Below are 21,600 nucleotides of genomic sequence, written 5' to 3'. Positions count from 1 at the left end.
ACAGCTGGAACACTTACGCCTCTGCGTAACCATGGTTACACGGGACGCTTTGGAGCTCTGCTGCTCAGCAGCAAAAGATTTCAGGTTAAACTCTAAAACCAAATAAAATCAATATACTGTATATGTGTGTAGTGTAAGCGTTCATTTTCTGGAAGAGGCTGTACAACAGAGTTAAAAGGTGACCGATGGCAGCCGTACTGAGGTGAGTTGTTGAGGATATGTCGAGCTGTCGATAAGCACGGCTGTTTTTGTGCTCTTATGTACTGTTAGCCTGTTCTGGCTGGCGTTAGTGAGGCTGTTGTCAACTGGATGTCACATTGTTGAACTCTGATGATTAATGAACTCTCGATGTGACGATGTGAGCATGTAATTGTAACCCTGTGTTCATTTAGGCGTTTGATACCGTTTAATATCCAGTCCATCTGTCTGGTGTTTTGTTTTTAACATGCCCTGGAATAATTTAAAGTTTTACAATGCCGGTGATTTACGACTCTTTCGCGACAGTCAGCTGGGGAGTAAACTGTGGCGGTTCTCAGAGGTAGCTCATGTGAGCCAGCAGTGACATCTGTACATGTAGTAGCCTTAAAATGCTGATTATTTATTCTCCTGCTAGGTAAGAATTGGTGTTTTACACGTACATTGTTTCTTTCTATATGTTATCGTTTGGTTATGTTATGATGCGTGGTTAATGATGATTATTAGTGTGCTAATCGTGAATAAGCTAGTGTAATGGAATTTCTTTTACTTATGTACTAATCACATTATTTTATTGTATAATGCCTTGGTGCCACTGGATTTTAACATGTCTGACACTCATGCTTAAGACAAATGGTGGGGGGTGTAGTAAGGATGTTGGGGGAAACAGGAACTCCAGAGGACCAGTCTTTTGTCTCTTCCAGGACTCTGGGAGGTAGCAAGGGAGTGTGAACCTTAAGGTGTGAAACAGCTGTGTACTGCCTTTTGTTCCTGGAGAAGGTATTTAACTGAGAGCCATGCTAGGCTCAGTGAGACTCTGCTGACCCTGCCCCGTGGTCATGCAGGCTCTCCACAAGCTTGTTTGTATGTTCTCTGTGTGTTTGGATTAAAGAATGTTAGCTACCGCTCATCTGCAGGCTTTATTTAAGTGGAAAAACTTCCACAACAGCTAGTAAGCTTGAAAATTAGCAGCCATGTTAAGCGGACTTCGGTGATCAAGTTCGTGTGTGACTGTTTGGAATATGGCTTGCACTACTTTTAAGAAGCAAGCTAAAGGGATGTGTTTTAAAAAAGGTGCAAGGACCCAACTCAGTGAGCGATGTGTGTTCAGTGTACAGTAAGTTGTCTTTCATGTTGTGCATTTGAACTAGCAGACTGTACTGTTGTTGTTTAGGGGCTATGAGCACACATGGGCTGTGTCCCAATCCAGCGACCGCACGTACGGCGCGTAACACAATGTACCAGAAGTGCGGAAGTGCGAGGCTTGTGAAATGGGACGGGCTAGCCGTCGTCGCGCTGCTCAGGTTGCCTAGCAACCATGATACTAACCGCGAGAAACGTTTCATACAGCTTTGTGTGACAGAAATGAAGGAGAAAAATGTTTTGTTGGTCATTCATTTTTGTCATGACATCACTTTGATTAGTTGAGACCACAGGACTGTAAAACATGATAGTTGTTCTTCATTTCTGTACAACAGTCATTTTAAGATTAGCTAGTAAATAACAATCAGCTAATGTTGTTCATGAGACTAAAGTCATTTAACTTTGGTAATGTAAATATAATATGGCCAATATTATATAGAGGAGGAGGATTTAGTGTTTGTGTTATTACGAGTGCTAAACAAGAAGAGTTCCCAGATGGTCCAGTGGACACATGTGTGACTCCTGTGATTAAAGCATCTTTCTTTCAGCTTAACGAGTGAACCGTCAGCTCGTTCAAACACACGTTAAAGTCCGTTTGGCTCGACACCACCGAACAGAGGCAGCAATATAACATAGCTAACATTAACAGTGCAGTGAATCCTGCTTGTGCCGTCATATTCAGGACTGCAAACCGAGCAGCATCACTGACTTTCAGCTTGTTGTGTTTGTGGATATATGACTGACTTTAATTATCCATAAAATCATCACATTCTCTGTAAGATTAAGGTCAACTATATAAGTAGAGGCTTTAAAACCAAGTTACCGCTGAAAGTACAAACATCACTAATGTCACATAACTTTGCCGACATGTGGCCAACAGTAATGTTTTAATGTTCTTAAACATTCGCACATAAATAAGTGCGAAAGTTCACTCTTCGGCCGCTCCGCTTCAGCTCTCTGCTGTATTTTTCGGCAAAATTATCCACACCCAGCACTGCGCTATGAATTGTGGGATATGTGGGACCACGAAGTGTACAGCGGACCACACTTCAAATTTCGGGAAGTCGACAGCGCATTTGGAGTACACTTTGAATTGGGACAGCCGTCGTCATGTCGCTGTGACGTAATAGGTCTCAAAATGCTTACTCAGGAGCGTGCGGTCGCTGGATTGGGACACTGCCAAGGTCTGTAGCTGTGTCAGAGCAAGCTTGTGTGAGCCAGCGGTGATATGTGTACACGCTGTAGGCTTTTAAAATACTCATGTGTCATTCTCCTGCTAGTGTAACCCAGTGTTAATTTACTTATCTGAGATTGTGTGATATTCAGTATATATGTATATATCTGTATTGGGTGTTCAGTTATAAAATGTTCTTTAATTATTTTGAGTTTTTCTATTGCTATTGGTTTGCGGCTGCTTTACGACAGTCGACTGTGATAGTACATCCTAGCGGGAGGGGCTATGAGCTCACATGGCTTGTAGCTGTGCCTGAGAGCAAGCTTGGGTGAGCTAGCGGGGAATATCTCCTTCTGCAGTAGCCTTAAAAAAAGACTATTGTTCGTTCTCCTGCCAGGTAAAAATCTGTTTCATATGTATATTGTACTATTCCATGTGTTGTCATGTGTTTGCTATGATGTGATGTGTAGTAATGGTTATTAAGGTGCTAATCGGGGATAAGCTAGCAAGCTCGACAATTAGCCGCCATGCTAAGCGGACTTTGGTAGCCAAGTTCATATGTCACTGTGGGGTTATGAGCTCACATGGCTTGTAGCTGTGCCTGAGAGCAAGCTTGGGTGAGCTAGCGGGGAATGTCTCCTTCTGCAGTAGCCTTAAAAAGACTATTGTTCGTTCTCCTGCCAGACGCCTCGCTGCTGTGCTGCCTTATTGCTGCGCTGCCTTACTGCTGTGCTGCTGTGCTGCCTCGTTGTTGGGCTGTCTCGCGGGTGCCACTAAGGATCGGCGGCTGCCATTCATTCATCCATCCGGACCTCGATTATTTGGACCGAAGTAGTCACACACACGCCCGCACTCAGTGCCATACACTCTTTATTTTGCTGGCCAGCTAACACCATTGTTTTATTTTCTTGTTGCATTCACAAAGACTACCCAAAGACATTTTGGTTATTGTCAAATAGACACTCTCTGATTACAGACTGAGGAGGTTGTGGTGTTACAACCCCAGGACTGAGAAAAAAGACTCTTTACACAATATATTCACTTGCCACCTGGTTAGAAGTGGCCATTGATAAAAATATATTTTACTTCCTCTTGTCTTTGTTTGTATTGTATCCCAGGGAAGTTCTAAGTTGTTCAGGTTGAAACATTTGTACTTAGAGTCGGTTAAGTTTCCTTTGGTGTATCAGTATCAAGCTAATGTTTAAGAATGTATGTTAAGGACTGATGTGCTCCAGTCCATCAAAACTTTAAAGTGCTGGACACCGATGGTAAATTGCCATCAAACCCTGAATAAATGGTCCTCTGTTGTTATCCATATTGCTTCACTCATTCTTTTTATGAGTAGACGTATTGGTTACACTAGCAGTGGAGGAGACTTTTCTGCTGAGGAAGAGGCCGTGCTGTCCTGCCGTCCTACTGGTGCCATTGAGGGATCAGCGGCTGCTATATATCCTTCTCGACCTCGAGTATTTGGACTGAAGGACTCACAGACACGTTTCATATTTAGCTCTATAAAAGATTTTAAAAAGATTTTTTTAAAAATATTTTCCTGGCCAGCCATTTTCTTATTCACACAGGCTGTATGGAGACCTTTTGGTTATTGCCACAGACGCTTTCTCTTACTACGGATGGAGGATGTTGTGGTTTTACAACCCATGGACTGAGAAAGGACTGAATAAGTAACCTGTTCACATATCCCAGGGTTAAACACAAGTGAGTCTCAATTTGATATTAAGTGAAGTGTTGGGAACTGATGCCAATATCTCCCTGTTTAAATCCCATTCATGTAAGGGACCCTAATTTTATCCTGCTACAAACATATTCACCCAGTGTTGTTTAAGTGTCCTGTAAACTACACATGTAAAGCGGATGTGAGAGAGGCTGTGATGAAGTCCTGGAGTTTTTAAGGATGGACGTGCTGCAGTCCAGAATATGTATATGTTGGACACAGGTGGTAAAGTGCTGTCACACCCTGAATAAACTGTGCTCTGTTCTTTGGTAAGCGACATATTTGTCACATAATCATATGGTTTATCAGAGGGGAAGTGCCAGTTTTAGAATACTAGAGTCCAAGGTTAGGTGCAATAATATTCAACCGTATTATTAGCTTATAACTAGGTCTTGTCAGTTAGCCGGTGTTGTGTCAAAAAGTCATGTCTGCCATAAACTAATTCCCGGTATTTGTCAAACACCAGTTGATCATATTTAAACTGCTGTAGACAACTTTTTGGTCTATAATATGTGAAACATGTCAAATGTATCCCTCATGAGTGATATTGAGTCATCTTGTGCCACAAACAACATTCCTGTCACAAGGTAGAAGCTGCAACCATGTTTTGGCAGTGATTTTTACTTCATATTCATTCATTTGACATTACTATTTAAAAAAGTCATTTTAATCTGGCCAAGAGGACAGCAGAAACTGCAACTAATATAATAATAGTTCTCTAAACATATTTTAAGTGGCCCAAAAGGACTGGATTGGTTTTAATGTAGTTACAATAACACAGAGTTATAAATATACTTGAAGAAATAGGTAATTATTAAATGTGTTATATACCCTTTTGTAAATCATGCTCCCTAAAGTCTGTTTACCAATATAAGTAAAGACATTGGAAATCAGTTTTTGTCAGACGATGACTTTTCGGCACAACACTGGAGGTGAAGCAGGTATGATCCTTCATATCTGGAGTCTGAAGGTGCAGACATAAGTTCAGACATCCCTGGATGTTTAAGAGTTTACAATTTCTCTGGTTCATTAGCTTTAGTCAGTTAGTCAGTAATTACTCAAGATTATTTCCCAAGTCCTCCTGAATTCAAATAACTATTCAGGGGATTGGGCGCTGTGCTTTCCCACAGGTGAACTCAGGTGACATGAAAGAAGTAGTGGATGCCCTCCTCCTCTGGCACAATGATAACTCAGAAAAGCTCCTTGGAGTAAGGAGATCAGGTTCAGAAGTGGTTCTTTCTAAGAATGTATATCTGTATTTATAAATGACATCCTAAGGATGAGTAATGCTTAAAGAATGAAGAATTAAGCAGTGACCAGTGACACGTTTAACAATGTGTCATTGTTATCTGCTATTCTATTTTTGTCTACGAGTACAAGATCCTTTTTTTTCTATCAAGTAACCCAAAAATGACTGACTGCACCTTTAAACTGAAATAAACCAAGATAAGCCAGCAGTCCACAGGAAATAATGTGTGCACTATGTCACTAAAGTTATTGTCACTGCAAATGTAAAAGTAAACATAAATGAACCAAAGAGGAAGTGACATGACTTTGAGGACAGATGTGATCAGGTGGAAAGTGCAGGAAGCTGACTGATGTTGATCTGTGGCTGCATTAAATGTTGGCCTGTCCTGTATCAGGCATTCAGGATTTTCTCTGATGGCCATTTAGCTCTTATGGCATGAACTTGTTCAGTGCATTATTATTGGCTTTTCTACAGTCTGATATTTGTTTACTAATTGATCGATACAGTGTTAAATAAGTGCATAAATAAGATGTTAAAAACCTCATCATCATATCAAACATGATCGATTTGTTTGTTTGGCACATGCTGACTGCTTTGTAATTATAACCAGAACAGGAGGCGAGAGCAGAGAACAAGAGTGCAGCAGGTTGGTGAAAGGTGAAGAAGAGGTGAGCATCCAAAAGACAGAGGACAGTTTCAAAGGAGACATCACGGCACAATAAAAGCTGTAAGAGCAGAGATTCATTCATATTTTTACTATTTTTCCTTTAGCTTTTACTCCCACTGCTTACAATAAATCAAATATAAAGAACAAACAAGAAGAACTCAAATTGCATTGTTGTTCAGTATAATTCTGTGACTTCAACCTTTAGCTAACGTATAACGTTTGACTTTTCATATAAATGTGAATATAACAGATAGTCAATAATATTAAAAAGGTGTTACTGAGTGAAACTTCCAAAGATTTCAGGTCTGGATGTAGCCCCAGTGTTTTAAGATCCCAGCAGCGCTCGTATTTATGGCCACATTGTTCAAAGAGACGAGCTTTCTGGGTGCTGACTCAGGGGGACCACTTTAGTTCATTGAAACTTTAATGCCAGTTTAGTTTAAGACATTAAACTGGGCACGTTTTGAATCAAATTGATAATAACAGAGCGATGCAACAGTGTTAGTGTGACGCCCTGCATATTTGAAGGATTACGATAAACCTCCGTTCTTACTGAATCTGTAACATTGCCTTGATCTGCCTACATCATTTTTAAATAGTTTGTGTTGTTGTTGTGTCACTGTGCACAGAGAGAAACTCACCTGATGTAGTGGTAAGGCGTTATTCACCACTAGATGGAGACAACCTGGCACAGGTATTTTCTCTACACACTAAATTTCACACTGAAAAGCCTTGGTGGGAATTTTTGTTTACATAGAAAGCAAAAGAAAAAATGTCTTGATGTCTTTGCAGTGTTTTCAAAATTGTGCTTTTCAGATACTTTGAATTTCTTTGGCGACAGAGAAAGACTGGACTCAGAGTGGTCAAGCTCAAAAAATGATCTTTATTTTTACATTTGTGGAAATGGAGACCCGCCACACGAACACACAAGCTCAGGTCTGAATTCTTTGCCAGCTAAATCTGCATATATATTTCTGCACTGCGTCACACCGACACACAGTTTACTTAGCTTTTTGTCTGGTTTCCTGTATTTTATTAATACGCCTGTGCAGCTCTGCACTAAAACTTGCTGTTCTCTGCAGCAGCGTGCAGTTTCCTGTCAGTACTCTGTGACATTGTGCTCAAACTGGCGTTCTCCGAGTCTGGCCTCTATAAAACAAAATAAACAGAAAATAAGCATTAAGAATATATATTTATTTCCTAACAATACACATCGAAACTTCACACAGACAAACACACACACACAAAACAACAAAATATGTGAAATTGCATGCTCGTCTCATTTTGAGAATTTCACCACTTTTACTTTTCATGGAAAATAACTTGTGTTATTTATGACATGATATCATTTAAAATAACTTTGTCAGTGAATGGCTGCCACATAAGTATAAATCTAAATCATACATGTGGGTAGGGCTGCATAGTCAGTAAAAGTCACCAAGGCTCTGCAGAGCTCCAAACCTCCTCTGTCACAGACAGAAGCATCAAAAATGTGCGCTGGGAGCTTCATGGCATGGATTTCTACAGCCAAGCAAATCTATATGTATGTGGCCAAGAACCTTAGTCCATGTAGGGTATCTTAGCACAGTTTGTGTCAGTTAGGTCAGCTAGTGGGAGGGCAGAGAGGGCAGCCTTTACAGTATTTTATTGTAGAGTGACAGGAACTGCCTATGAGCTTCTAATCAGGCAGAAGTATTGACAGAAAACATATCAAAGGAAATACATTGATGAAAATCAAAGAAGAGAAATATTTATGTGATGTTCCATTTTCCTGAGAGCTGATTGGCTGTGATGACTCCTTCAAGTACTACATACTACTACTTTGTCCTGCTGGTTAAGTCTGCTGTCTGTTCTCAGGCCTCCTCCTGTTTCACTGGCATATATCCATCACCAGAGGGCTCCACTGACCTGCCTGCTGACATCAGAGCACACCCCTGTGTCATGTGACCTGTCCCAGGCAAGTTCAAAGGCAGCTGTGGTAGAGAGAGCAGGGAGTATAGTAGAGCACCGGAAGGATGAGGTGGAAACAGGAAGTGTGTAGATTCAGTGGACGTGGCATCCTCCATCTGCCTCCATGCTCTCTTTACTGGCCTCTAAAATCACTTCTAAAAACATCTGCTGTAGCTGTGATTTTTGTTTAAATGTTTAGGATTTAGAATTCAACTTTACTGTCATACATGTCTAAATACAGGGTAACAAAATACAGTTTGCATCTAATCAGTAAGAGCAATAAGAGCAGATTATATACAGTAAGTTCAGTAGAGAGCAAACATACAGATGTACTGGTCCATACAGATAAGGGTAGTATAAGTGGGGAAATAGTCATGAACAGAGAGACCAAACATACAGCTGAACTACAGACAAATGTATAGCATACAGATGTTTTATATTGCTGTACAGATGGGCAGATTTACAGGTGTACCATGAACAAATATACAGATGTGCTACATATATACAGATGTATCGGTGTGAGGTAAACAGATCTACAGTGCTATGAATATATCTAGAGCACTGGAAGTGTAGCTCTCTGAACAGACTATAACAGTGAACAGTGTAGGCACTATAACAGAGACTCTGTCAGTGTCCTAAAACTATAGCAGTAACCAATGTGAGCATGTGGTGTATGTTGAGAATGATCACGGTCACTGGGAGGAGGAGTGTAGAAGGGTTCAGTGAGTGTGGATGGAAAGGCTCAGCAGGGGGCTGAGTTCAGTAGGGTGACAGCTGTGAGGAAGAAGATGCTCCTAAACCTGCTGGTTTTAGTCTGAAGGCTCCTGTAGCGCCTCCTGGAGGACAGGAGCTGGAGGCAGGATGAGAGGAGTCCCTGAGAATGATGCGTGCTTGGCATAGACATCTCTTCTTGTGGACATCCTCAATGGCAGAAAGTGGAGTCCCTGTGATGCGTTGGGCAGTTTTCACCACCCGCTGCAGTGCCTTGCGGTCAGCAACAGAGCAGTTCCCATACCAGACTGTGACACAGTTGTTCAGGATGCTCTCTATCATACAGTGGTGGAAGTTACCCAGTATGTCAGCAGACAGGTGGTTCTTCTTCAGTGTCCTCAAGAAAGAGAGGAGCTGATGGGCCTTCTTGACCAGGCTGGAGGTGTCAGTTGACCAGGACATATTCTCAGAGATGTGGGTCCCCAAGAACTTGAAGCTGGAGACCCGTTCAACAGCTGTGCCATTTATGTAGATGGGGACATGGGTGTCTGTCTCCTCTCTCCTGAAGTCCACAGTGAGCTCTTTGGTTTTGCTGGTATTCAGAAGCAGGTTATTGTCAGACCACACAGATAGGTGCTTTACCTCTTCCCTGTAGCAGACTCATCGTTGTCACTGATGAGACAGTCACCGTGGTGTCATCTGCAGACTTGATGATGGAGTTGGACCCGTACCTAGGTCTGCAGTCATAGAGGAACGGGCTCAGCACACAGCCCTGTGGAGTGCCAGTGTTGAGTGTGATGGTGGTAGAGCAGTTATGGCCTGGCCTAACATGCTGAGGTCTGTTAGTCAGAAAGTCCATGATCCAGGTACAGATGGAGTTGTTGAGTCTAAGATCCACAAGTTTGGTGACCAGCTTGGAGGGAATAACTTTACCTATGCTGATCTGAAGTCAACAAACAGCATTCTTACATAAGTATTGCATAAATATCTGAGTACATGTTGCAAGAAACTGCATTCCCAGATCACATCCAGTGTGTGCTGGAAAATTTGCAGCGATTCTACAAAAATGTTCCATGTGGTTGTTTTTGTTCTTCCTACTGGTGATGATCCAGTGGAGCTCCAGTCACTCCAGGCTGGTGGTGCCACAAAACAGACTGCAAAAACACCTGTGCGTCCATGACTGATCCTGCTGCTTCACTTCTGTATGAATTGATCTTTTCATGACTGTTCACTTTGGACAAGCAGGAAACAGCTGACTTGTGGCTTTGCAGGAGGATTCCCTTTAACAACAAGAGCATGCACACAGTTTGCTTTAGGCCACCATGAATAGCTCACATTGTAACTCACAAAGAGCCAGTATATGATACTGCAGCTTCCACGCACTGTGACAGGATGGCTCGTAGGAGGTGGTTACACTCTGCTTCATTTGGTTCCAGTTCAGGTTAAGGGACAGAAACTGGAAACAAATGTTAGAAAAATATTTACTGTTAGAAAACATTCAGTGAAAACAACATCGATTTTTCTGTTTGGCTTCAAATCTGAGTCTCCAAAAGCCAGTCAGACAGTAGAGCTGGTATAAACAGAGAGAGGAGATGAAGCTTCTTTTAGACAGAGGAAGGAAAATATTTAGATTCACTTAAAAGGATAATTCTCTATTTTTAGCACTTTCCACTTTCATGCCATTAAGCTCTAATTAGCTTCAATTTCACTTAAGATACATGAACACAGAAAGTAAGAGTGTGATTCTGGCAAAATTTCTCATTGTTAAAGGTCCCTGCTCACTGACCCCTCTGTCTCTTAACTGCTGTATATGTGCTGGATTATTTGGACTACATTGCATTGTACAGTTAGACTGTGATTGTATCTGTGGGGCTTAGAGACAATGACATTTGTTCACACAGTGGATTCATTTTCAAAGATCAGGGAGCTTTAGGGCTGGTCTGGAGACATTAACTGGCTCTAGGTGACAGAAAGTGCTGCAAGGACTGAGAACAAACAGTGTTAATTTGGTGCACATTATGACAGCTGGGATTTATGTGTTGTGTATATTATGTGTTGAGGTTTTCTCTTTGTGACTGAGGTCCTTACTGGCGGTGAGATTTGTGTTGAGCGTGCAGTGCAGAGTGATCAGATGTGCTGTTCCACAAACAGGATGTTTTTATTGTAGTCACTGTAGCAAGTGAGATCTGTGAGAAATAAACCAGGAGAGGTGGAAGGACAAGATCAAACAACAGATCCTAAAGTCAATGATACAATCGAAATGAAGAGAAAAGGCTAACTGTGTGGAAGGCTGAGATACTCGTCACTCTGCAGACGAGCAGCAGAGACAGTTCAACAGGCCACAGAGTATTTTCCCAGAAGTCTCGGGGATCATCAAGATGCTTTCTGGCAAAACAGAGAGCAGCCTTTGTTCCTCTTCCTCAGCAGGGTTTCCATCTTACAGTGTGATTTAGCAGGTGGGGGAACCCTAAAATCAGCTGCAGTGGCTCTTTGTAGAAACTGAAATCAACAAGATGTAAGCAGGTATTTGATGAGCGGTCCTGGCTGATTTCCACCCTCTGACAGTTCACTGTTTCCACCGTCTTTTTTCTACATGTAAGCATCACCAGCTGAAATTCATGTTCATCTCTGTTACACTTGATGTAACAGACCACGAGCACCACAGCCACTGTCACACAGTTCTTTACTGTAAACTAACCTGATTATCCTGCACTAACCTGCAGAGGACTTTCATGTGATCTTTAAATAACTCAGTTAGTTTGCTTTGCAGCGTGTTTCACAGTAGTAAGAATGCCCTGTATTCTTTCTCCATCTCTGCGTGAAGTTATCTCAGACTCTTTTCCCTGTGTGTCCCTGTGAAATACAGCAACTGGACCTTTAGCTGCAACACACTGTGAGACAAACTGCACAAAAACAGTTTGTGTGTTTGCTGATGTTTGTTGAGCTGATAGAAACGTTGCATTTGAAATGACCTGCCACAACATGTTACTCCCTTTATGCCTGATCGTCTTCTGTAGGACTCGTTAGATGCTGAAGTACTGCAGCCACAACTTATGGACACCTGCAGTCGTTCCAGAGCTGTGCCAAAAAACCAAAACCACACAGCGGCCCACTTGGACCCTTTACTATGGCACACGTCATCTATGTGTGCCATAGTAAAGTTAGTAAAGTTATGTGACATCCCCTGGTGATTATTTCAAAGAGGACGGTACGCTCAGAGTGACAGAAACAATGACCCCCTGCAAATTTGTTAAACCAAAAGTAACAACAAAATGTCAGGAGTCCAAAGTACAGTTATTTGTTTCAGAATGTAATGAGGAAAAGTAAAAAGTACTCCAGTAAAGCACAGATACCTGAAAATTCTACTTTAGTTCAGTAGAGTACAAAGTATTTGTACTTTGTTACTTATCCCTTGTGATGAACCTTAACTGAGGCGAGTGAGTCGTGCAGCTCTTTGTTGTTCTGGGCTGTTTTGAACCTTTTGGATGCGTCGTGGCTGGATGCCCGGCCGCTCTGAGGAAGGTTTCCATCTGTGGATAATGGCTCTCACTGTGGTTTGGTGGAGTCCCATAGCTTTATAACCCTGTCCACACTGATCTCAATTCATTTGTTTCTGAATTTCTTAGGATGCTGGCATGAAGTCTGGCTTTGGAGGAGCTTCTGGTCTGTGACACACAAACAGTTCATTTATCTTAATAATAAACATTTTCATTTACAAAAGTGCATTTTGTGTTTACTTGTGTTGTTGTGTCATATTTAGATGTGATGGTCTGAAACATTTAAGTGTGACACTTTTTCACACTATGGTATATTATTTTATTTTTGATATATTTTTGGAGCGATCATGATCGGCCACCTAGACCAAAAATGCCAGGGCTGCTTTCTGTCAGTGTGACATATTTAACTGTTTTTCTACATGATAATGAAAAAGCTGCTGTGACAGAAATCTGTTGGCACGGCCAACTTAAATCGTAAGAAATAAAGGTGTAAAAATATAGAAAAAAGCCCTGACAGCTCATTGCCCAGACTGCAGTTTTTTCCTTTTGCTTTTTAAACTGTAGTCGTGAAAAATCCAGAAATTTCTGTAGCAAAAAGTGGAAAAACAAACTTTTCTGTTATTTAATTGTTATTTGCTTGACAACTTTGTGTAGCATGAATGGAAATAAAGGAGGTTTTTATTACTAGGAGAAGCTGTAACACTTATAAAAACACAGTTAAAAGACCAAATTCATGCTTGTGCTGGTTTGTGGTGAGCAGCAGACCCAACAAGTTAAGAATTATTAACGACTTCAAGCGAGCGTTCAGGCCGGTGAGACTCATTTAGACACTCAGACAGTGAGCCATGGCTCTGTGGTACGCGCACACATCTCTGCCATTCAAAGACACTTTGTATAACTTTGTGCCATTTTCAAATGTACATTATCTTTTTCAAGAAAGCAACATTTTATTCAGTGTTTTCATAAAAACGTTATTTTTTTGCATTAACTACTACCAGGGAGAACACACGAGGTCTGAGGCTGGACAAGTTTGGAACAAAGGAAAATGAAATCAGGTTTATCCCTTTGATCAGTTCTGCACTCAGCTTTGCAGTCTATCATTGAAATGCTGCTCATTTGACATTTTTGCTTGCTTCGTCACTTTTTCCCAACACACCAGCTTTTAAATCCCCGTCTCTCTGCTTCCCTGGCCTGCATGATATGGTCCCTGTCTGTCTTTGCATGTGATTGGCTGCATGGTGTGCAGTCAAAACCAGAGTCAGAAAGCCAATCAGACAATAAAGTTGGTATAAACAGAGAGCAGCCATAAAGAGAGGAGCTGAAGCTGAGTACAATACCTGCACCAGACTCAGCATGAGACTAAAAAGGTGCAGCTTGAACTGTCAGGCAAAATACTCTGTATGGAATGAGAATGGATGTAGGAAGAATGTAGGAATGATTAATGGAATAATGAGCAAAATGAATAGATTCACTTGAAAGGATAATTTTCAGATCATTGCCATTAATAAGAAGCTGTACATAGTAGTTCGCCCTGTGCACTCTTTAATCTTTAAAATTAGTCAAGAGAAAATTATATATGGTGGTTTTGCACGTCTCTTCTATGTGTGCGTTTTAAGCAGGTTTTAATGTTTTATCTGTTATATCAGGTGTGTATTTATACAAAATGAAATTATTTCAAACAGCTGATCCAATATTTAATGTTGCTTTATCCTGACACTATGGAGTATTACTGTTTTTAATTGTGGAGTGGAAGGTCTGCTAGTTTTTTAGACTGACTGTTATTGATAGTGTCAGCTTTGACTGAAGGACGTCTTCTTTTGTGCATGCGGGCCGCTGTGAGCGTTCACACTAGAGCGCGTTTGCTGTCGCATTTTATTTGTAGTGTGAACAAGCAGACAAAAAAATCGGATTTGATCAAAAAATCGGAATTGAGCATTAAGACCTGCAGTGTGAACGTGGCCTGAGAGGTAGCAGCAAACTACTGTGAAAGCTACTGTGACACGAGCTTTCACAGTAGCTTTTCTAACTTACTAGTTAGTAAGTCTGCAGTTCCTGCCTTGTTTAAACCATTGTGTTAGTAATTCCAGCTTTGTTTCTGAGTCCTGCACTTTTGGTCTTCACTCTGACTGCCACGCACAGGTTATTAAGACAGTCACATTACTGTGGACCTTTGACCTCTTCCTTAAGGTCAAATAAGGGCAAACTTTCATAAAATGCTTTTTCATATTTAAAACTATGCTTAAAATTCTACTGCCTTTGTTTGCATTTTCATTAGGAAATAATAATACAGATTCTAAATATGACATTGGCCACAAAATGTGTTATTTCTTCAAAGAAAGTATTGTAAAGCCAAAGAATACATCCAAAATATAAGAGTATTCTGGTGAAAGTAGACAATCCCCAGAGAATTAGCTGCCTCGGCAGAGAGTTGCTCTGACTGCTTCTTTCTTTAGACAATAATTCTGATGGCAAAAAAAAAAAGACTGTTTTTAGCCTGAATGAAGGTTTGCTTCTTGTTATTTGAGTCTGTTGTTCTGAATTTGGCTCTGCTGACTAATACAAATTAATCTTAAAATGCATTTAGATAATCTCTTCATGTTTTTGATTGCACATATAGATGAATTTATATCAAAATTAATTAAATAGCTAAAGTGTTACGTTCTGTTTGGTTGTAATGAAGTATTTTAAATTAATGTTAAGTTAAACACTGTAATGTCATTTAATGTCAAAAAAATCAAACATTTAAACATTATTTAACCATAACATAAACATAAACAAAAAAATTGTTTTTTCCACTTCAGTAAAATCTGAATGTTGACTTCACTGGAACAAACAGGTTTTATCTGCTCATGCTGGCTGTTTCCAGTTAAAGGGGAGAACAGAGTCCCATCACTGATGACTGATCACTTTCTGCTCATAGTTTTAAGTTTAGTATGATTTTATTAGCTATAAAACTGTCCCAGTTTCATTGAGCGCTGAGGATGAACCAACACATTACCGTCTGTGTGCTTAACTGGTGACAGATTAAAGATAAGAGATCTGTGTGTGCTGATGTGTTAACTTTACCATCTGTGTGCTTAACTGGTGACAGATTAAAGATAAGAGATCTGTGTGTGCTGATGTGTTAACTTTACCATCTGTGTGCTTAACTGGTGACAGATTAAAGATAAGAGATCTCTGTGTGTTGATGTGTTAACTTTACCATCTGTGTGCTTAACTGGTGACAGATTAAAGATAAGAGATCTCTGTGTGTGTTGATGTGTTAACTTTAAAAATATGCCGTCTGACTGCTCAGACTGAGTCAGAGTAAAGTTCACATGCTGACGTGTGGAGACATGAAACCTTGTTGTAGCTGCAGGTGTGAACACACTGATCCCAGATCAGCTCTGCTGTATTTGTAACATGAACATTTCTGCTGCAAAGCTTCAAATGTTCAGCATGTTTCTCTGTTTCCAGTCTATAGATCCAGACACACTTTCTACCTTCACCTGTGCAGTAAAGACTGAGAGCAGAGCTGAAACCAACCGTCCAATCAGGGAGCAGCATCAACACCTGAGCTTCATTCAGACTCTGTTATTGAACATGTTGTTGGTACAAAGTTCATCTGCTGCTCACATGAATCCTGTGATGAAAGATTTATTTCACTGAATGTTTCTTCAAAGCTCATTTCAACCTGTTGAAGTCATGAATGAAAGTGCAGACTGAGAGTGGATCACATGATGTTTAAGGTGTGTCATGTGACATGTTCAGTATTGTCACACGTGTCTAGATTGTCCCTGATATCATAACTGCTCAAACACTGATGATTATATTTGAAGAATTATTCCTGATGGCAGCAAAGTTTGAATGGAGCTCTCTGTCTGTGCTGATTTGTCGCCCTCTGGAGGTCAAAGCACAAACTGCATGATGTCACTGTAACCACCACAGTGACAGGAAGTGTTTTTATGACTGAAACACTGAAATGATGCTAACGGCTGTTGTTAGGCTCACTGACAGCAGTGCTGATGTGTTCATGTCAAACACTGGCTCAGGTCAGACTCCTTCATCCTTCTCCACAGCCACACAACGACATGTTTAAGGACCAGTGGACTTTCCAGTATCACATCTGTTAGCTTGGTGTCTCAAATGAAAGAATAGATGTGGATCTGTGTCAGAGCAGCTTCTTCCTCCATGGATGTCCACGAGCATCAGTCCAGCTGCTTTAATTCAATTCAATTCAATTTTATTTATATAGCGCCAAATCACAACAAAAGTAGCCTCAGGGCCCAGCAGAAGATGGAAGAGGAGGAGGATGGATCAGTGTGTGACGCCCTGTGACTCTCACTGATGCTGCCCTCACATCTGTTTTCCTGTTGGATAAAAAAGGGGCCACCGTCTGGCATGTCTCGTAGTCTGTGTGACATCCCTCGTGTCATGTCAGGTTAAGTGTTTTCAGGATTGTTGTGCAGTTCATGTTTAAGTTATTCATGTATTGCATAGCCTTCTCATGCACTCTGCACAAGGTTCTAGTTTAGTTTCGCCACTGCCCTTTCTGCTTTATGTTGCCCTGTATCAGCCATAATACAGGGAGTGCAGAATTATTAGGCAAGTTGTATTTTTGAGGAATAATCTTATTATTGAACAACAACCATGTTCTCAATGAACCCAAAAAACTCATTAATATCAAAGCTGAATGTTTTTGGAAGTAGTTTGTAGTTTGTGTTTAGTTTTAGCTATTTTAGGGGGATATCTGTGTGTGCAGGTGACTATTACTGTGCATAATTATTAGGCAACTTAACAAAAAACAAATATATACCCATTTCAATGATTTATTTTTACCAGTGAAACCAATATAACATCTCCACATTCACAAATATACATTTCTGACATTCAAAAACAAAACAAAAACAAATCAGCGACCAATATAGCCACCTTTCTTTGCAAGGACACTCAAAAGCCTGCCATCCATGGATCCTGTCAGTGTTTTGATCTGTTCACCATCAACATTGCGTGCAGCAGCAACCACAGCCTCCCAGACACTGTTCAGAGAGGTGTACTGTTTTCCCTCCTTGTAAATCTCACATTTGATGATGGACCACAGGTTCTCAATGGGGTTCAGATCAGGTGAACAAGGAGGCCATGTCATTAGTTTTTCTTCTTTTATACCCTTTCTTGCCAGCCACGCTGTGGAGTACTTGGACGCGTGTGATGGAGCATTGTCCTGCATGAAAATCATGTTTTTCTTGAAGGATGCAGACTTCTTCCTGTACCACTGCTTGAAGAAGGTGTCTTCCAGAAACTGGCAGTAGGACTGGGAGTTGAGCTTGACTCCATCCTCAACCCGAAAAGGCCCCACAAGCTCATCTTTGATGATACCAGCCCAAACCAGTACTCCACCTCCACCTTGCTGGCGTCTGAGTGGGACTGGAGCTCTCTGCCCTTTACCAATCCAGCCACGGGCCCATCCATCTGGCCCATCAAGACTCACTCTCATTTCATCAGTCCATAAAACCTTAGAAAAATCAGTCTTGAGATATTTCTTGGCCCAGTCTTGACGTTTCAGCTTGTGTGTCTTGTTCAGTGGTGGTCGTCTTTCAGCCTTTCTTACCTTGGCCATGTCTCTGAGTATTGCACACCTTGTGCTTTTGGGCACTCCAGTGATGTTGCAGCTCTGAAATATGGCCAAACTGGTGGCAAGTGGCATCTTGGCAGCTGCACGCTTGACTTTTCTCAGTTCATGGGCAGTTATTTTGCGCCTTGCTTTTTCCACACGCTTCTTGCGACCCTGTTGACTATTTTGAATGAAACGCTTGATTGTTCGATGATCACGCTTCAGAAGCTTTGCAATTTTAAGACTGCTGCATCCCTCTGCAAGATATCTCACTATTTTTGACTTTTCTGAGCCTGTCAAGTCCTTCTTTTGACCCATTTTGCCAAAGGAAAGGAAGTTGCCTAATAATTATGCACACCTGATATAGGGTGTTGATGTCATTAGACCACACCCCTTCTCATTACAGAGATGCACATCACCTAATATGCTTAATTGGTAGTAGGCTTTCGAGCCTATACAGCTTGGAGTAAGACAACATGCATGAAGAGGATGATGTGGACAAAATACTCATTTGCCTAATAATTCTGCACTCCCTGTATAGGCTCACCTTTTGTTATAGATATTTCTGTCTCTGTGCCTGTGTCCATACCTGGGTCCAACACACACACACCTCCGCACAGTCTGCCTCAGCCAATCGTGACACAGTTATCAGCCCCATAACTGTGGCTCAGATTGGCCCTCCTGCACCTGCTAGCAGGCTCAGTAGGTCGTTATCACCAATTCATGAGCCGCAGCGCTGTGTCTCAAAAATATTATTTCTCTTATCGACTTGAAACCATTGACATGATCTTTATTTTAAAACAGGTGAGCAGATCCAGTGTATGTCATCAGTGAGCTGGTGAAAAGATGCCAGGACAAGAACATCAGCCTGAACTTCATATACGACACTGTGTGTGCTGTCCTCACATATACATGTCAGTATCTTCTTTTACTATATGGCACAAGAACAACATTTCCTGTTTATAAAACACTGTTTGGTGTTTATCAGACAAACACCCACATAGCAAGCAGGTCTGGCCCGGATCTGGTATCAAGCCGGCACTGCTGGCTGACTTCCATAAGACGTATGTCATCCAGATACGGGCCAGGCCTGGCATAGATGCCACTGTTTATGTGACTGCATGCCATATCTGGCTTGATTGTGCTTTGGGTTATGTGGCCCAGGCTCATAGAAAACAGGTCTTGGGAGGAGGAAGTCATCAGATTTAGGTCTACATATTTCTGTTATGCGACAGACTGGCGACCTGTCCAGGGTGTACCCCGCCTCTCGCCCTATGACAGCTGGGATAGGCTCCAGCGCCCCCTGCGACCCTGGAAAGGATAAGCGGAAGCGAATGGATGGATGGATATTTCTGTTATAGAAGTGCAGCTCCTTCAGAGATGGGACAAAGAGGAGGTCACCAGCCTGCTGAGGCCAAGTTCGATTTGATTTTCCAGTCAACGCTGAGAGACCTTGACCAGGAAGTCAGAGGTCAGCTCATGCTGCGAGCAGGAAATGAATCAAGGAAGAAGGATCGCTCTACTCAATCTCAAAGAAAATCTCCTGGTACTTGTTTTATAGCTGTTATTTATATTCATTATGTCCATTATAATGATGAGCCTTTTGATATTAACAAGCACGTTTTCATTGTCACAGAGAGGGAAACGTTGTATTTTCTGCGTCTCTTCCTCACAGTAAAGATATTTGTACTCCTGCAAAGAAGATTCTGCAGGTAAACTGTTGATGGGACAATAAACAAATTTCACTTTGTAAAATGTTGTGCAGGGAGGTTGTGGTTGCTTCTTAGACTACCATGACCTGGATGACTGAGAACCTACGCAGACACATTCTGAAGGAAGGACTCCACACTTATTGGACTGATTTAACTGTGTTCATTGTCATCTAGCAAATTTTGCTTTAATGTGTCTCTATCGACAACACAAAGCATTTTTTTTCACTATTTATAAAACGTAGAAGACTTAAAATATATCTGCAGTGCTTGGTGTAAACTCAGTGATTCAAGCCGCAGTTGGTTGGAGTCCAACAGTCTGCAGAGGCCTCCACAGTCCACCGTCTTCACATCACAAGGACAGTTTCCACATGTCTGTGACGTCTCCTTGTTCTTGTACTCATGCCTTGATGAACAAGTAGGTAGAGTTCAAATGTGGGTTTCAGTGAGTTTATAAGTACAATTTACTGTTACTGCTGCTGTTTGTGTTTTGTCAGGTTTTTGTCATGAATATTTCTCAGACAGAAGAAGGTGATATTCCAACAGAGCTGAAAAGGAGAGCCGTCGATGCCTTACATTTGAAGAGCAGAGCAGCTGAAGAAAAGCTGTGACTCCAACGTGAGATGGACGCTGTGACTCATCACCTCCACCAGCAACACACTGACCTGCATTCATCAATAGATGACACTCAGGACTCTGGTTCCACAGCTGTTCCTGTTCACAGCTGCATCCAGTTAGAGAGGAAACTGTATAATGCAATGATGATGTTCCAGTGTCCTGCAGATGGCGTTCTTGCAACGCGTTCAAAGAGCCGACACTGATGATGCTGCTCTGCTCAACTTACTGTTAGCCTGGGTTGGACTCTATATGAGCAGCTTCCACTCTGGTTTCACTGTTAAATACACTTGTTTGATTTCACTTGGAAAAGCTGAAAAATAAATATTTTATTGCAAAATTATTTGTTGGTACATTTCTTGAGGGTCAAATATCTTGTTTGATTTGAGGAATGAACTGTTAAGGTGTTAAAAATGAATCAGGTTAAAATATTTCAATTTCAATTTCAATTTTATTTATATAGCGCCAAATCACAACAAAAGTCGCCTCAAGGCGCTTCATAGGTACAGAGAAAAGCCCAACAATCATATGACCCCCTATGAGCAAGCACTTTGGCGACAGTGGGAAGGAAAAACTCCCTTTAACAGGAAGAAACCTCCGGCAGAACCAGGCTCAGGGAGGGGCGGGGCCATCTGCTGTGATTGGTTGGGGTGAGAGAAGGAAAACAGGATAAAGACATGCTGTGGAAGAGAGACAGAGATTAATAACAGATATGATTCGATGCAGAGAGGTCTGTTAACACATGGTGAGTGAGAAAGGTGACTGGAAAGGAAAAACTCAATGCATCATGGGAATCCCCAGCAGCCTACGTCTATTGCAGCATAACTAAGGGAGGATTCAGGGTCACCTGGTCCAGCCCTAACTATATGCTTTAGCAAAAAGTTAAGTTTTAAGCCTAATCTTGAAAGTAGAGATAGTGTCTGTCTCCCGAATCCAAACTGGAAGTTGGTTCCACAGAAGAGGGGCCTGAAAACTGAAGGCTCTGCCTCCCATTCTACTTTTAAATACTCTAGGAACAACAAGTAGGCCTGCAGAGTGAGAGCGAAGTGCTCTAATAGGGTGATATGGTACTACAAGGTCATTAAGATAAGATGGGGCCTGATTATTTAAGACCTTGTATGTGAGGAGCAGGATTTTGAATTCTGGATTTAACAGGAAGCCAATGAAGGGAAGCCAAAACAGGAGAAATCTGCTCTCTCTTTCTAGTCCCTGTCAGGACTCTTGCTGCAGCATTTTGGATTAACTGAAGGCTAATGGTGCTTTAAATCAGTGCAGATGTATAATGTAATTTAACATGTTGATAATGGTTGTAGTGGGCTTGTAATGTAAATGTGATTAAATGTGACATTAATGGTGAGGCTGCATAAACCT

General features: G+C 41.4%; 2 long non-coding RNA genes across 12 annotated transcripts; both read left to right on the top strand.

Moving 5' to 3' along the window:
- Positions 1-90: 90 nt before the first annotated feature.
- On the top strand, positions 91-20,678 carry LOC106097746 (uncharacterized). Of its 11 annotated transcripts, none has more exons than XR_003217472.1 (10): positions 214-613; positions 900-975; positions 3,879-4,225; positions 6,101-6,217; positions 6,787-6,851; positions 6,999-7,093; positions 18,710-18,819; positions 19,267-19,451; positions 19,671-20,032; positions 20,112-20,678. It is a non-coding gene; the product is annotated as an uncharacterized LOC106097746 (long non-coding RNA). The 11 variants fall into 11 exon arrangements; XR_003217474.1 differs by lacking the exon at positions 900-975 and having other exon boundaries at positions 215-613; positions 3,879-3,978; positions 4,090-4,225; positions 20,112-20,677; XR_003217471.1 differs by lacking the exons at positions 214-613; positions 900-975 and adding an exon at positions 91-202 and having other exon boundaries at positions 20,112-20,677.
- On the top strand, positions 2,529-3,404 carry LOC112844732 (uncharacterized). The gene is made up of 2 exons (XR_003217476.1): positions 2,529-2,909; positions 3,197-3,404. It is a non-coding gene; the product is annotated as an uncharacterized LOC112844732 (long non-coding RNA).
- Positions 20,679-21,600: the final 922 nt, after the last annotated feature.

This window comes from Oreochromis niloticus, unplaced genomic scaffold, assembly GCF_001858045.2.
Source record: "Oreochromis niloticus isolate F11D_XX unplaced genomic scaffold, O_niloticus_UMD_NMBU tig00001072_pilon, whole genome shotgun sequence".
NCBI lineage: Eukaryota > Metazoa > Chordata > Actinopteri > Cichliformes > Cichlidae > Oreochromis > Oreochromis niloticus.
Note: the sequence above shows the minus strand (reverse complement) of the source record. Positions and strands in the feature narration are given on the sequence as shown.